General features: G+C 40.3%; 1 protein-coding gene across 2 annotated transcripts in view; it reads right to left on the bottom strand.

The window, feature by feature from the left end:
- The window catches only part of LOC140734701 (contactin-1-like), a 715,399-nt gene that overhangs the window by 560,002 nt on the left and 140,930 nt on the right, over positions 1-14,467 (bottom strand). Inside the window, exons 2-3 of one of the 2 annotated variants that reach the window (XM_073059025.1) lie at positions 1,987-2,088; positions 1,254-1,331 (exon numbers count right to left, since the gene is read on the bottom strand). The gene's annotated coding sequence lies outside the window, so the exon portion shown is untranslated. The remainder of the gene's footprint in view (positions 1-1,253; positions 1,332-1,986; positions 2,089-14,467) is intronic. The other variant, XM_073059024.1, reaches the window with a different exon arrangement.

The following is a 14,467-nucleotide window of genomic DNA, read 5'->3' as shown; positions in this document are numbered from 1 at the left end:
ACCTACCTCAGGCGTTCATCACTGTCATCCTGACAGTAGTCTACATCTGACCTCAGGCAGACATCACGGAACTAAGTGCTGTGATCATCAAGAACAAAGCAGTGTGGCCTGCTACCTGTCACATTTTAGTCAGCTTAGCCTAATCACTATCAACAAATCATCTGCAACATTAGAGGATCCAACGCCCTGGTCCACTGTATACCACCGCCATGTATATCTATCGCTCCATTCCTCACCCACACTCTGGTAATGGTTGTGCTGCTCCCGCATGTGTACAGACAGAGAGCAAAGACTGCAACTCTAGTGCTGAACAAGAGAAGCTGAGGAGTAAATTCGGGATTGTTTCATGTCGGTGGAATAAAGCATGTTCAAGGATTTGTCATCAAACCTAAACACTGAAGAAAACTAAAGAGCCGATCGCTAACTTCAGGAAGGGGAAGGAGGTCAAACATTCACCAGTCTACAATGGGGGAAATCTGTCTGGAGAGAGTCAGCAGCCTGAAATTCCTGGGTGTTAATATATCAGATAACCTTTCCTAGGCTCAGCAAATAGATGCAAGCAAGCGCAGGAAGGCACACCAGCATCTTTACTTTCTTAGGAGATTAACAAGGATCAGCCTGTCACAGAACAGATGTACTGTACACTGATTGGTTGCAATATGGTCTAGTATGGCATTTGATATGTGCAGGAACATAAAAAACTGCAGAGAGTAGTGGGCTCTGCCCAATACAACATGGGCATATCCCTTCCTGCAAACAGGAGTATCTAAAGGAGCCTCTGCCTCAAAGCAGCAACTTCTATCATCAAAGATCCTTTGCCATCTGGTTTAGGATATCTTCTTGTAGCTACTAGTGAGCAGGAATTACAGAAGTCTTAAGTCTCACACCATCATGTCAAACCTTAAGTCCCACACCGCTAGATTCAAAAGCAGCTACCTCGTTTCAACCATTTGTATCTTAAACCAACCAGCACAACTTTAATCACAATCATAGTGTAGCAACACTATGATCACTTTGATCATTTCCACAACAATGTATTTTGCTCTTTTGGTGTTCTTTTTTATTAAAATAGTATATAATTTATGTTTATTTTTTCTTACGAATGCTGCTTATATGATGCTATGAACCTGAGACGCTGCTGCCAGTTACTCATTGCACCTGAGCAAACATACAACAGTAAACTCAACTTCTACTCAGCCCATGACTAAATAAAGCCAAAATCAGTGAGACAACTAGTGCTGCAAAATGCTCACTTATGGTTTGGGTTCAGTGTTGGCCACCCATGTCAGAAACTTTAGTGGCCATTCCAGCCCTGTTTATGGTTTCCCAATCTGGAGAGAGAGGAGTGAAGGATCAAAGGGATGGACTTGATTTCCCCTAAAAGCCATTCAACCACCTGGCTGGTAGAGTAGATAAAATGTGACTTCAAGGAACAGGAACATCCAAACCAATACCTGGTGAAGTTTCTGATAGAGACCACACAGTAAATGATGCGTAAACGATGACCTAACACTGCTTTTTAGCAATACAATCAACTATTTGGTCGTACTTATCTTCCAAGTCCATGGACCAATGGTCATGGATTCAAGCCCCTCCCTACTCGGGGCCATAACCTGTGTCGTCATCATAAAAGATTCCATCTGAGAATAAAGCAAGTAATTCAGTCAAAACTTATACCACAACCAACATTACCAAAGAGAAAACTGAATAATCATTGTCACATTGCAGCTCATGAGATCACACTGCCTGAAAAATAATAAAATGTGCTGGGATACCCTGGGGTTATGAAACACATATCAATATAAATCCTTCTTTCTTTTTGCAAATATTTGCCGTTATGTGATTTACTCCTCCTTACCAACATAGACATGAAAGGATCATTTTCTAAGTTGTTTACAATGTCCATATATGCAGACAGTGACTAATGATCATGCACTAGGGTTGAAGAGATATCAGTAAAACTGAGGAATGCAAGCTTGTACTCACTAGTCTTGCAGTAAGCTGCTGGAACCATGAAGATAGGTGGTCTTGACTGATGATACTTCACTGGTCATGCACTGGCCTCACCCTTGAAGAACCACGGGTAGTCTGAAATCAGAAACAAAAAAGTGTTTTACAATGAAAACTGGGCTAAAGAATTTGCAATTTTCACTACACAGCTGTTGTTCAGATGTTTATTGTGCCTCAATTATATCTGAAGGCAGGTTTGAGGTGGTGGAAGCTCCTAAGTTGGCTTCCAAATCAGGATAGATGGAATTTGAACAGTTCTTCGTGACTTGAAGATTTCATAAGTTTAAATCAGTATGTGTTTTCAACTACCTGTGTTTGCCCATAAAAGGGATGAGTTTAGTTTTAAATATAAACAATGCTGGACTTCAGCTATTTGTTTTACATGAAGGAATTGCATCAAAGGTCATTAATCACTTTGACGGTTGAAGATCAGTAACTCCACACACTTAGTATGGTAACAGGGAAATACAAAGATGACCATTGTCCATAGATGATCAGCACTATAAAAACATAGGTAGGTACTGAGAGGTAGAACCCTCCTCATTTCTTTCTTCCAACTTCACGCATCATCAATGGTTCCATCACCTCCTAAACTCTGAAAACATTTTTATGTTTCTATTTCTTTATCATTTTTGGTAGCCCTTTAAACTTTGCACCAAAATTGGAAACACATATTTGCTTCTCCAGAATCAGAATCAGAATTATCACAATTTATCAATGTGTTCTGCAGCACAATACAAATGACTACAAATTACAATAACAAGTAATGCACAGCAACAGGGATAACAAGATAGTGCTCATGGGTTCAGCAATCATCCAGAAATCTGAAGGTGGAGGGGAAGAAGCTGCTTCTGAAGTAGACTGCAGGTCTTCAGGCTCCTGTACCTTCACCCTGATGATAACAGCTTGTACATATTCCACAAATGAATCTTACTTTGCCTGAACCTCGCTCATTCTTGGAACCTCCATAGATAATTCTCACAGTGTACTAACATTTTAATTGCAGAGATGGGTTACAGTGATTTAATTTTGCACCAATATTGCAACTGAGAGTGTAAATGGAGCCTGGATCAAGAGTCAAAGCCTGATCTGATATGAGCGTGGTCTCCCAGAGGAGGAAGTATCACATTGATTTGCTTCATAGGCAGCTGAAACCAATAAAGCTCTACGTGCGTAGCTTCAGCACAACATCAAAACCCCTAGGCATGAATTCTCAGTGTTTGATTTTCCTATCAGACCTAGTTTTGCTCCTTCATTATGGGTTTTTCAGAATACAAAAACCACATCACATAATTCATTTGATTTCCACTGATCAACCACATGGTACAATATTGAGAAGATCTGGAGTAGCTTTACATCCCAGAGCAAAAGGATGTGAAATTATCTGAAGCATTTTCTTGCTCCTTTTTAGCACTTCCAGCAGCCACCAGCAAACGTATCTTCCTTTTCCTCTCCTTTTTCAGGCATCTCATAATTTCTGAGTATAGCCTGCTTCAGTTAATAAAAGGATTCCATTCTTACTGACTTCCTTCAGTCAATTTTGTCTGTAACTTGGAAAATACACAAAAATCGTTCAGTATGATGAAGCATACTTCCACTGTATTGTATTGAATGGCATCAAAAGCACATAAGAACAATTTCTCAAAGTGGACAGAGAGAGCCAACTAAGTCTTCTGTTTGTAAGAATGAACATATATACCAAAACTCAGTGGCCACTTTATTAGGTACACCTGCTCGTTAATGCAAATATCTAATCAGCCAATCATGTGGCAGCAACTCAATGTATAAAAGCATGCAGCAGGCATTGTCAAGAGGTTCAGTTGTTGTTCAGACCAAACATTAGAATGGGGAAGAAGTGTGATCTAAGTTACCATGGTGGTGCCAGAGAGGGTGGTTTGAGTATCTTAGAAAATGCTGATCTTCAGGGATTTTCACGCACAACAGGCTGTAGACTTTACAGAGAGTAGTGTGAAAAACAAGAAAACTTCCAGCAAGCAGCATTTTGGTGGGCAAAAATGACTTGCTTATGAGAGAGGTCAGAGGAGAATGGTCAGACTGGTTCAAACTGACAGTAACTCCAATAACCACACATTACAACAGTGGTGTGCAGAAGAAAATCTCTGAATGCACAACACATCGAGCCTTGAAGTGGATGGCCTACAGCAGCAGAAGACCACGAACATGCACTCAGTGACCACTTTATAGGAGGAGGTACCAAATAAAGGACCACCCATAATTCACCAATGACACCACTGTAGTTGTCACAATGTCAGATGGTGATGAGGAGGTGTACAGGAGTGAAATTGGCCCATTAAATGGTGTTGCAACAGCAACTTCATACTCAACATTAGTAAGATCAAGGAACTGATTGTGGTCTTCAGGAAGAAAGTCAGGAGAACACACACTTATCCTCATTGAGGTATCAGTGATGGAAAAGGTGAACAGCTTCAAGTTGCTGGGCAGCAACATCTCAGAGGATCTATCTCTGGCCCAAAACGTTGATGCAATCAAGAAGAAGGCATCCCATCTGGTCTAATTCATTCAGAGTTTGAGGAGCTTTGGTATTTCCTGAAGACCTGTGAAAATGTCTACAGATGTATAGTTGAGAGAATTCTGACATTGCATCACAGCCTGTATGAGCGGCTTCCATCATTGAAGATGCTCGCTATGTGGGACATGCCTTCTTTGTGTTATTACCATTGGGAAAGAGGTTCAGGAGCCTGAAAACCCACACTCAATGTTTTAAGAACAGCTTCTTCCTCTCCACCATCATACTCAACGTTCCCTCCAATTATTTTACAGCTGCATCGACCAACCATTGTTCTAAGCTGTAAATTTTTATATGGCCTGAAAACTGTGTGGTATTTAATTTTTTTTTATTGTAAATGCATACTATGAATATTTAGAATGAAAATTGAAAAATCACATCCTTTTTATTTTATTTATCAATTGAAGTGTCTAGTGAAATATAGCACAACAAAGAAAATCTTCCACATTTTGTAAACCTTTTCTTGTCCGTCTTTATTCCAGCTGTGCAGCAACAAAGGCTATGTGTGCGGGAGCATTTCAGTTACTGTGTGGCTGTGCACCCACACAGCTTAGAGAGAACAGTGATCATACTTGCGAACAGCTCATAAACGCATTACCTTTTGTACCAATTATTTATTTTGTGACCTAATAGCAATCTTTATGTCTTGCTCTGTACTGTTACCACAAAAAATGAAACAAATTTGACAACATGATGTTAGTGATTCAAAACCTGATTCTCATTATTTTAGTCTGTGGGATATTCTTATGTCTGTAAATCATCAGATAGACCATTCTGAAAAAATAGCAGCTGAATGCAGGATTGGTTTTAAATGTGGCTGAATACCACAAAGAACAAGGTGGATGCCAGTTGTTCTGTTTCAGCTGCTAAGTAAACATTGGGTAGTAATATTTGACAACAAAGGAATTGCAGTAGGAACTGATTCCAGTAGCAATTTGTCCACAAATATAATCAACAGCTGCTCCTCAATTAAGTATTAAAATATGCAGAACCGAAGAAATTCAAATAAGTTCTCTCCCCAGAGCAACTAATAATCTGTGATAAATTACAATGCATCTACAGATGCCAATCACCAAGAAGAAAGCTTTAAAATAATAACTCATTTTATTAAGGTTTAAAGCTTCTTTCTAATCTTCCATGATAACATTTGGATAGCTATCAGTGAATTCTATAAATGAAAATGATAATTTGGGAACTATAATGTGGTCCTCTGTTTAATAGCATCTCTAGCTCATTAAAACCTTTATTTGCAATGCGTATAGGCTGTCACAGTGAAAACCAGTGTCTGATTAGTACGAAGTGACAAACTGCTCAATAGATGTGACAAATTAGAGATGTGAACGATTTTAATCCTCTCTTAAAGTGGAGAAACAGTTCTGAGAGTGGTTACAGACAACTTGGTTAGATATGAAAGTGATTCAACTGTATAAAGGTGCAATTTAGGTCTTCCCTTTGTAGCAACAGTGACCACTCTTCTGAAGTACTTCATCAATCAGAAAGCACTTTAGAAGGCAGTATGTTAATGGCAGTGATTCTTCATTCTTCTTTATTTACATTGTAGATGAAATATAGAAAAACTCATTGTTAGTGAATAATTATCTGGAACGGTAAATATTGGTTTCAAAGACTTAATAAAATGCCTATTAGGTTGTCTTCTAAATGTCATTTCCTCAAAATTGCATATTACAGGAGTGTAGCCAACAGCACTTTTGAACCACATTATGTGGAGAAAGCATTATTCTATGATGAACCAGACAAATGCAAGGCTAAAGCCTAGAGGGTTAATTCTATGTATGAGTTAAAAATAGCGAGAACTACCACTAAAAGAGGAAGCTCCAAGAACATCTGAGCCCCCACAACATTGAGACACTCACTGTAGACATACACAGAAACCCACCACTGGACTGAAAGTTCTTCAAACGAAGCAATTGATAGATGCACAGAGTGCCAGAGGAGGATAGCTAGAGGTGATGGCTCAACACCAGATGCCAGCAGCAGAGTGGGGACATTCAGAGCAGTGCTCCAAATAACCTTCCCATTCAACCTTTCAGTTTTATATTGGGATAGGCTGGCACACAAAACTTAATAGAATGTAATGATTACTAATTTAACTTCATTGTAAACTAACACCTTGAGCTGTTTTCCAATATATTTTCATTTTAATTTTTAAAATGTTACTGGATTCAGTCATTATCACTTAATTAGTTATAATGAATTTCAGTTACATTTTAAGCAGCTCCTGAGCCTTTGACAGCAACAAATAAAAGCTGCTGCCAGCAGGTTCTGATGTTTGGGTCTGAGAATCTGCCTGCTGGGGGCACTGACAATGCACAGCCTCATAAAACTATCGGATATAGGAGCAGAACTAGCTCATTCCATCCATTGAGGCTGTTCCACAATTCAATCATGGCTGATTTTCTTTAAATCCCATTCTCCTGCTTCTCTCCATAATTCCCATACTGTACAAGAACCTATCAATCTTTCACTTAGATACACCGAATGATTTGGACTCCATAGCCTTCTGCAGCAACAAATTCCACAGACGCACCATCCTACGGCTGAAGAAATTGCTCCTCATCTTAGTTTTAAAGAGATGCCCCTTTATTCTGATGCTGTGTCGTAAGATTTGAAAATCTCCTGCTAATAGGAACATTGTCTCCACATCCATTCTTTCTAAGCCTTATAGTATCTAGTAGGTTTCAATGAGATACCTCCTAATCCTTCTCAATTCCACTGAGTACAGGCTCAAATATTCCTCATGTGCTAAGCCATTCATTCCTAGGATCATATATGTGAACCTTCACTGGACTTCCCCAAGGTCAACACATATTTCCTTTGTTTTGGAACCCAAATTGCTCAAAATACTCTTCATGGGTGAAGATTCACAGCTCAATTGAATCTTCACATGTGGAACTGGTTAACACAGACAGATGGAGATTATGGGTGGTGAGTTCAGACGATGGGCCAGATCCTAGACAATCCTACTCGCTGACTCCCAACTTTTCTGAAATGGTTCAGCTTCTCACTCTCATTTAGGAGTTTGAAAAAGAACACTGTCTATTGCCTTACCTTGGAATTAGTAGGAATGCAACCCAACTATTCTATTACTGGGAATACACCCCACTAACTCCAAGATTAGAGATACCAAAATGTGTCAACACCCCTTCCTGGCAATCTAAATGTAGCAGAGGGTGAGCTGTTAAAACTGCACCCTTTACCAATAAGAGCTTTCTTATCTACCAAATGCAGTGCCAGACAGGGCAAGCACATCTGCGGTTCAAATGCCCAAAGAGCAGTGTGAGTTGGGTCAGTTTTCGCTGTCAGGGACCACACCACGGTGTGTTGGTAATGCTTTTGGGGCTTGTCCAGTAACTATGCAATGCTAGGTGAGAACATTAGTCTTCTCCCATCACTGGGCAGTTCGAGAGAACCCCTGCTTGGGTGACAACTCCCTCAAGATAAGTAAGTCAATATTTAGGGAGCTGGCTGCATGATGTAACTTGAACTTACGTACTTTAAACCAATTTATTGTAAGCACTTAAGTTGATCAAATGTATTTTTAAATGTTGTGACCTCAGCCCCCTCCTTTGTGAGAATCACAAGAGCCCTAGTAAAGGGGGGGGGGGTCAATGACCCAAGAAAGAGAGCAACGTGCTGAAATTGGACTCAGGAAAATAAGAGAGAAGCCTTAAGGTTTGGAATGTGGTCTGGCCTCTCAGCCAGACAAAAGCCACGGACATGGCCATTGTCTCTTGGAGACACCTTTGTGCGATGGGGACTGGACTACGTGCAAACCCTCAGGGCAACGTGGGCTGGGTGATGGGGAAAGATTGCCTCACCCCACCCTGATTGACAGCTACAACCCTGCAAGTCCCGATAAAAGGTGGGCTGCCGAGGCGGCCCCTGAGACGCACCAAGGAGACACACTAAGAAGACACGATAGCGCTTCCCGTCGGAGCGGGAAGCCATTTTGAAGGAAGCCACATGCGTTAGATTCCGGATCGGGAGTCTGTGGCTGAAACCAAAGGAAAAACCGTTTTTAACTAACAACAGGGATTTGCTTCGCAAAGACAACGGGCAAGTGTTCCTTTCTCTCACCAATCCCTCTCTCCAACACGTGAAATGCCAGCGGTTTCCAAACGGAAAAGCATGCAGACTTCTGAGTGACTTTTATATTTTCCATTGGACTCAGTATTATCCCCTAGACAACGATAGAGCTTATTTCTGATTGATTATTACTATACCTGTGCTTTAGATTGAGTATTGACGACGTATATGATCTGAATGTTTTGTATTAACCATACGTTTGTGCCCCTTTATAAATAAAAAAACGTTTGAAAATAGTACCATCAGACTTCAACGGACCTCTCTATCTTTGCTGGTAAGCCACCCAGTTACGGGGTACGTAACATAAGTAATACATGTGGAATTTTCTCGAGAAAAGAGAAGTGTTAGAAAAAGACTCCATTCCCCAGCTAAATGGAATAATCAAAGTCATCTCATTCTGTTGTACAGTCATATAATGCAAATCAATTTTAATAAAATGCTGGTGCAGTGTCAGGAGAAAAAATAGACACAATCAGTCTTCATTTCACAACATAATTTATTTATATGCTGACATTACACTGGAAATTAAGGACTAATTTGGTTTACAACCGTAATGGAAAACCATTGATAATGTAGGTGTTGCAGAAATGCACACATATCGTTATTCAGTAGTTCAGCCCATAGACCCTGCCGAGAGACCATGCAAATCTGGGTCACAACTATTACTATAACCACCTCAGAGGCAACTCAGCAGCACTACAGCTTCACAAGCAGAAGACAGCCCAATGCACGTAGTGTCAAAGGGACGTTGCTGGCATACTGACAGCTGTTGGTGCCAGAAACATTTTCACTGTTTTCAAATGTCCCAGATGATCAGAAACATTGGCAAAAATCAAGAAATCTATAAAAAGGATGGACTCATTCAAAGCACAAAACTGCTGAGAATTAATTATGAACGTAACATCATAGAGTCAAGGGTGTCATTCATCCTGTTAGGCCAACGCTAACATTTTCAGTCATCAACATTAACCCCATGTGCCCATGGGTTATATCCTTGTATGCTTTGACTACTTAGTGTCAGGCTAAGTGCCTCTTGAACATTGTAATTGTATCTAATTCCACATCTTCCCCAGGTGTCAAACACTTCCTGGGTTAGTAACCTCCCCCTGCGTCCCCTTGACAACAACTATCTCTCACCTCAAATCTATGCCTTCTTCTTGTCGATGCCCCTCCCATGGAAAAATATTTTGACTATCTACACTTCTCATTAGTTTATGCACTATAATTCCATCAGTTCACCCCGAACCCCCTTCACTCCAGGGAAAGCAAGCCCAGTACTCCCCGTATCTGAAGTTTACCAATCACATAAAATAAAAATCAAACATCTTACCTAATCCTACCACTAAGACTATCTCAGTAGCTCCATTCAAATAAATGGGCCCCTTCCAGAATTAGCAGCATGGCTGGTGCAACACCAAGGGCCAATTCCTCGACTCAACAGCTTGCAGAACAACTAGCTGCCCTTCAGACAGTTCCAGCTCAACATGTTCCCACCTGTGAAAGTAGGGAAGTACTGTTGGCATCAAATGGAAGTACAGATACAGCTACAAGCTAATAAATTATTTGGTAAAACAAAAAAATTGCTTCTTCTGTCGGGATAACCTCGTAAAATAATTACTTTTGTATACAGTCATGTAAACAATCAATAATAATTTCTTCATGGAATTTCTCACCAAAGCCAGCTAGTAACTGGGAATAAAGCAGTGGGTTTGCCCATCATGTACAATGTGCACAGACTGGCACAGTATTTCCACTGTTCATCTGCCAGTGACAGGGATGTCACTGTATCTTGCCTTTATAATGCTGTGAAGCATCCATCTCTTTAAGACATGTCTATAATACAAAAGCCACAGTTATAATACAATACCAACTTTGTACACAGCACCCTGTAGACAATAATTAAATATAGAAAATATTATGGATTTTACTTTGGACTTCAAGGAGATTTAAGGATTTTTCGATCACATGGTGAAGCGATCCATCTGCAGATAATATACTAGAGTTTGGGTAATAAATTCTGTGGGTAACGTCCCACAAATCAGCAGATGGAGTGACCAATTTCAGGTTCGTCCAGCAGCAATAAAAGCAATGGCTTTGGTTGGCACCACAAGCAATTATAGGATCCCATGACAAGAATAACTGGCGAACATAAGAAACAGCCATTGATACCAGCTACCTCACGTCATGCCATCCAAACAAGCAAAACATTTGCTATCTCACATGAAATATTAGACTTTTTTTTTACTGTTTTCTGCAAGTCATCAAACATCTATTTTGGTTAATTGTCCCCTGAGGTTGTCACTGTCTATTTATTTCCCAATTGCTCCCCAATCACACGAGTGTCCATCCTATTTAGCCATTTCGGTGGTTAAAACTGATTAATTTCTGACCAGTGGCCACAGATCTCTGCAACTTAAAACATTAGGCCAGCAATTTTCCAATGTAGCTGCATTTCTTAACTTGTATTATGTCAAATAAACTCAGTGTTGTCATTGACAAATAGTAATCCCACCCATCCCAAACCCAAATCCTAGCACATTTTAAAAAGATTATTACCTGTAATCCAATTACAACACAGCACTATGCACCAATGCACACTCTCATCACTCTTGTCTTCTGTACAATTAGTCATGTCATACCCCAGTCCCCAAGGCACACTGAAGCTATTGATCACCTCCAGCATAAATTGTTGCCTCGGCAAAGAGCAAACACAGACCCCAAATAAATTATTGAGAGGGTGCAGCTCGAGGAAATGTACTTAGAACTTGGCATTTCAAATTCAAACTGTGGACAAATTTTTCCTGTGCTAAATCTTTGAGGAGAGGTTAATCTCTGCTGTAGTGTAAATTAAAGTTCAGTAAAATAAGCCCACATTTACGCTGTCCAACTCCACATCTCAGAGAACTCTCTAGGTGTCTCTTATACCTTGTCTTGCTTTGATTCTATTGCTTGGTTTCCATAATCATACAGCTGTCAATTACAACTTAGTGAAACAAATATTAGATCCACAAATAATTTACTGCCAACTGCAAACACGTATCACCCATATAAATGAAATTCTGACCCTGTATGGCTTTGATTCACCTTTAGCTCTTCCACAATTATTGAGCTGACCAACTGACCCCAGCCCATTACATTGCTTGCCTAATTATGTTGTCAAGTTTGCAGTCTTAAAAATGAGGAGACAGAATTTTTATTGCCCTACATGTCACCTTTCACAGCAGATTGCCGGAAATACCTTTATAATAATTAAATCCAGTTGTCAGTAGACATTTGATTAAGGGGCTCAAGAGGCACATCCAGAACTGAAGAAACCAACAGATATTGCACAGTTTTTCTTAAATTCCTGCTGTACAGTTCCTAAAATTGTTTGGTGAGAAAGGAAGAAAAATGAATAAATCATTTCTTCCTTCTATGCCAAAAAACAGAAGGAAGCTCTCAATCATATGTGTGAAGACCTAACTATTTTTTTTGAAGTTTAAGGGCAGATTGGTTGTTTTAACACTGAGTGGAAGTGGGTGTCAGGAATGTGTTGCCAGGAGAGGCAATAGAGATGAATATAACAGAGGCAGAAATGACTGCAATATTGCTGTTGTCTGTGTTAAAACTGGGATCTGTTTCGGTGGGAGTTATTTAGAGGGATTTCTAGACTTGAGAAACAAACTCTCTGGACCCACTTATAGCCACCTACTTCACAAATGGCAGAGGAATGAATCCATCTGTGAACTTCACATTCAACTTCCCCCATCACCACACCCTCTCCCCCTCCTATCTAACTCTGTGTCAGCATCACACGGAGAGGCTGCCCTGCCAAGAAGTCACACAGCAGGGCATTGAGTGCAGCTCTCACTGCTGTACTCCTGACAAAAGATACACTTGTACTGGGGAGTTACAGAAACACAGGATTTTAGATTGAATTATTTATTTTACCATAAACCGTTTTGTTATATTGTTGGATTCATATTTACCAAACATACAATCGAAGCTCAATTCAGTCCACACACTTCAAATGTGGTCTTCAAACCCCATTTATTTGTTGTACAAATGGAACTATTTTATCACAGTAACATAGCAAAGAGCCAGTGAAACATGTCTATGAAGGCTCTCAGTCATCCTGGTCATTGTATATCAAGCAGTCGTAAATCAAGGCAACTGGATTTGCTGTGTAGTCTAGAATACGTTTCAACACTCATCCAAGAGATTTCTTCAATTCTAATCTGGTTTATAAACTCTGTGAGTTGGTTAAAGATATAGCAATCACATGAGGATCATTAAGAGTTGTAGAGAGAACAAGAGTCATTAGTTTTACCTTTGCATGAACTGTGTGAACTGTTGTGGGAGATACCGGGGTAGAGATGTTAGCACTGCATTATAAGCAGCTGACAGGTGCAATAAGAACCACAAAGATCTGTATATCGGTGAGACAGAACAATCACTTCACAAATGGATGGCCCAAGATAGGAAGGCTAGCACCTCAGGTTTGAGATCCGGCTATATATCTACACCTAAAGGACAAGGGACACCCCTTTGATGATAACAATGTGCACATTTTGGACAGGGAGGACAGGTGGTTTGAAATAGGGGTTAAAGAAGCCATCTTTGTCCAACTGGAAAACCCATCCCTGAACAGTGGGGGTGGGGTATGATTTACAGCTACTTACAATGCAGTGCTAACATCTCTGCCCCCGCGTCTCCACAACAATTCACACCTCCTTTCATGCAAAGACTAATAACCCTCTCATAACCTCTACAACTCTTAACAGCTCTCATGGCTACACCTTTAGAAAACTCACAGAGTTTATAAACCAGAAAACTACCCACCTTGGATTAGAACTGAGAAGCCTCTTGGATGAGAGGCGAAACTTCTAGAGAACACAGCAAGTCCAGTTGCCTTGATTTACTATGTTTGATGGCCAATGAAATGACAATCTACATAAGCTCAATCCATTTCACAGACTGAGCAAAGCCTCCACATGTCTGAGGTACACTTTATGCTACACTTTATGCCTACTCCTCCCAGGGTCCACTGTCACACCATCTCATAACTCAATCAAGTGGCTATTCAATGCACTCAATGGTCTACTGACCATGAAGTTCATTGCAACCTTGCTCAACATTGTTCTGGAGCAGCATTCCACCTTTGAGATAAAATTTCTTTTTCTTTCATTTCCAATAAATGACACACATAGTTCTGCTCATAATTCACTCTCAATGGAACCAAATTCCAGTTTTTGTTAATTAGATATATATTGTGCACAGCACACTGAAAGCACGGGCTCCTAAAGACATAGAGCATGAACACTGGTCTTTCTGTCCACCAAATCCATACCAGGCAAAAGCACTCAGTTATACTAATCCCATGCTATTTTTGTTTTATTGCTCCCATCTTCTCATCAACTCACCCCAGATTCCACCACTCACCTATACAATTAACCTACCAACCTACACAAGTTGTTTCCTCGGAGGCTTTCCTCTGAGATGAAGGATGAAACTGAAGCACTCAGAGGAAAGCTATGCAGTCACAGGTTGAATGCATAAACTCCACACGTACAGCACCAGATATTGGGATTGAACCCAGGTCGCTGGAATTGAGAGGCAGGAGTGCTACCATCTGCGTCACTGTTTCCAACAGCAGCTGAAATAGCAGTTATTTGGTTTATACAGTGTCTTTAACATGGAATGGTGTTTTGCAGCATTGTCAACATTAAGTCCGCAAGATATTAGGCCAGTTGATCAAACGCTTGATCAATGAGTTAGGCTGTCAGAAAGGAGACAGTGAGATGGGGAGGCTCCCTTGAGGAG

This window comes from Hemitrygon akajei, chromosome 10 (genome assembly GCF_048418815.1).
Source record: "Hemitrygon akajei chromosome 10, sHemAka1.3, whole genome shotgun sequence".
Taxonomy (NCBI): Eukaryota; Metazoa; Chordata; class Chondrichthyes; order Myliobatiformes; family Dasyatidae; genus Hemitrygon; species Hemitrygon akajei.
Note: the sequence above shows the minus strand (reverse complement) of the source record. Positions and strands in the feature narration are given on the sequence as shown.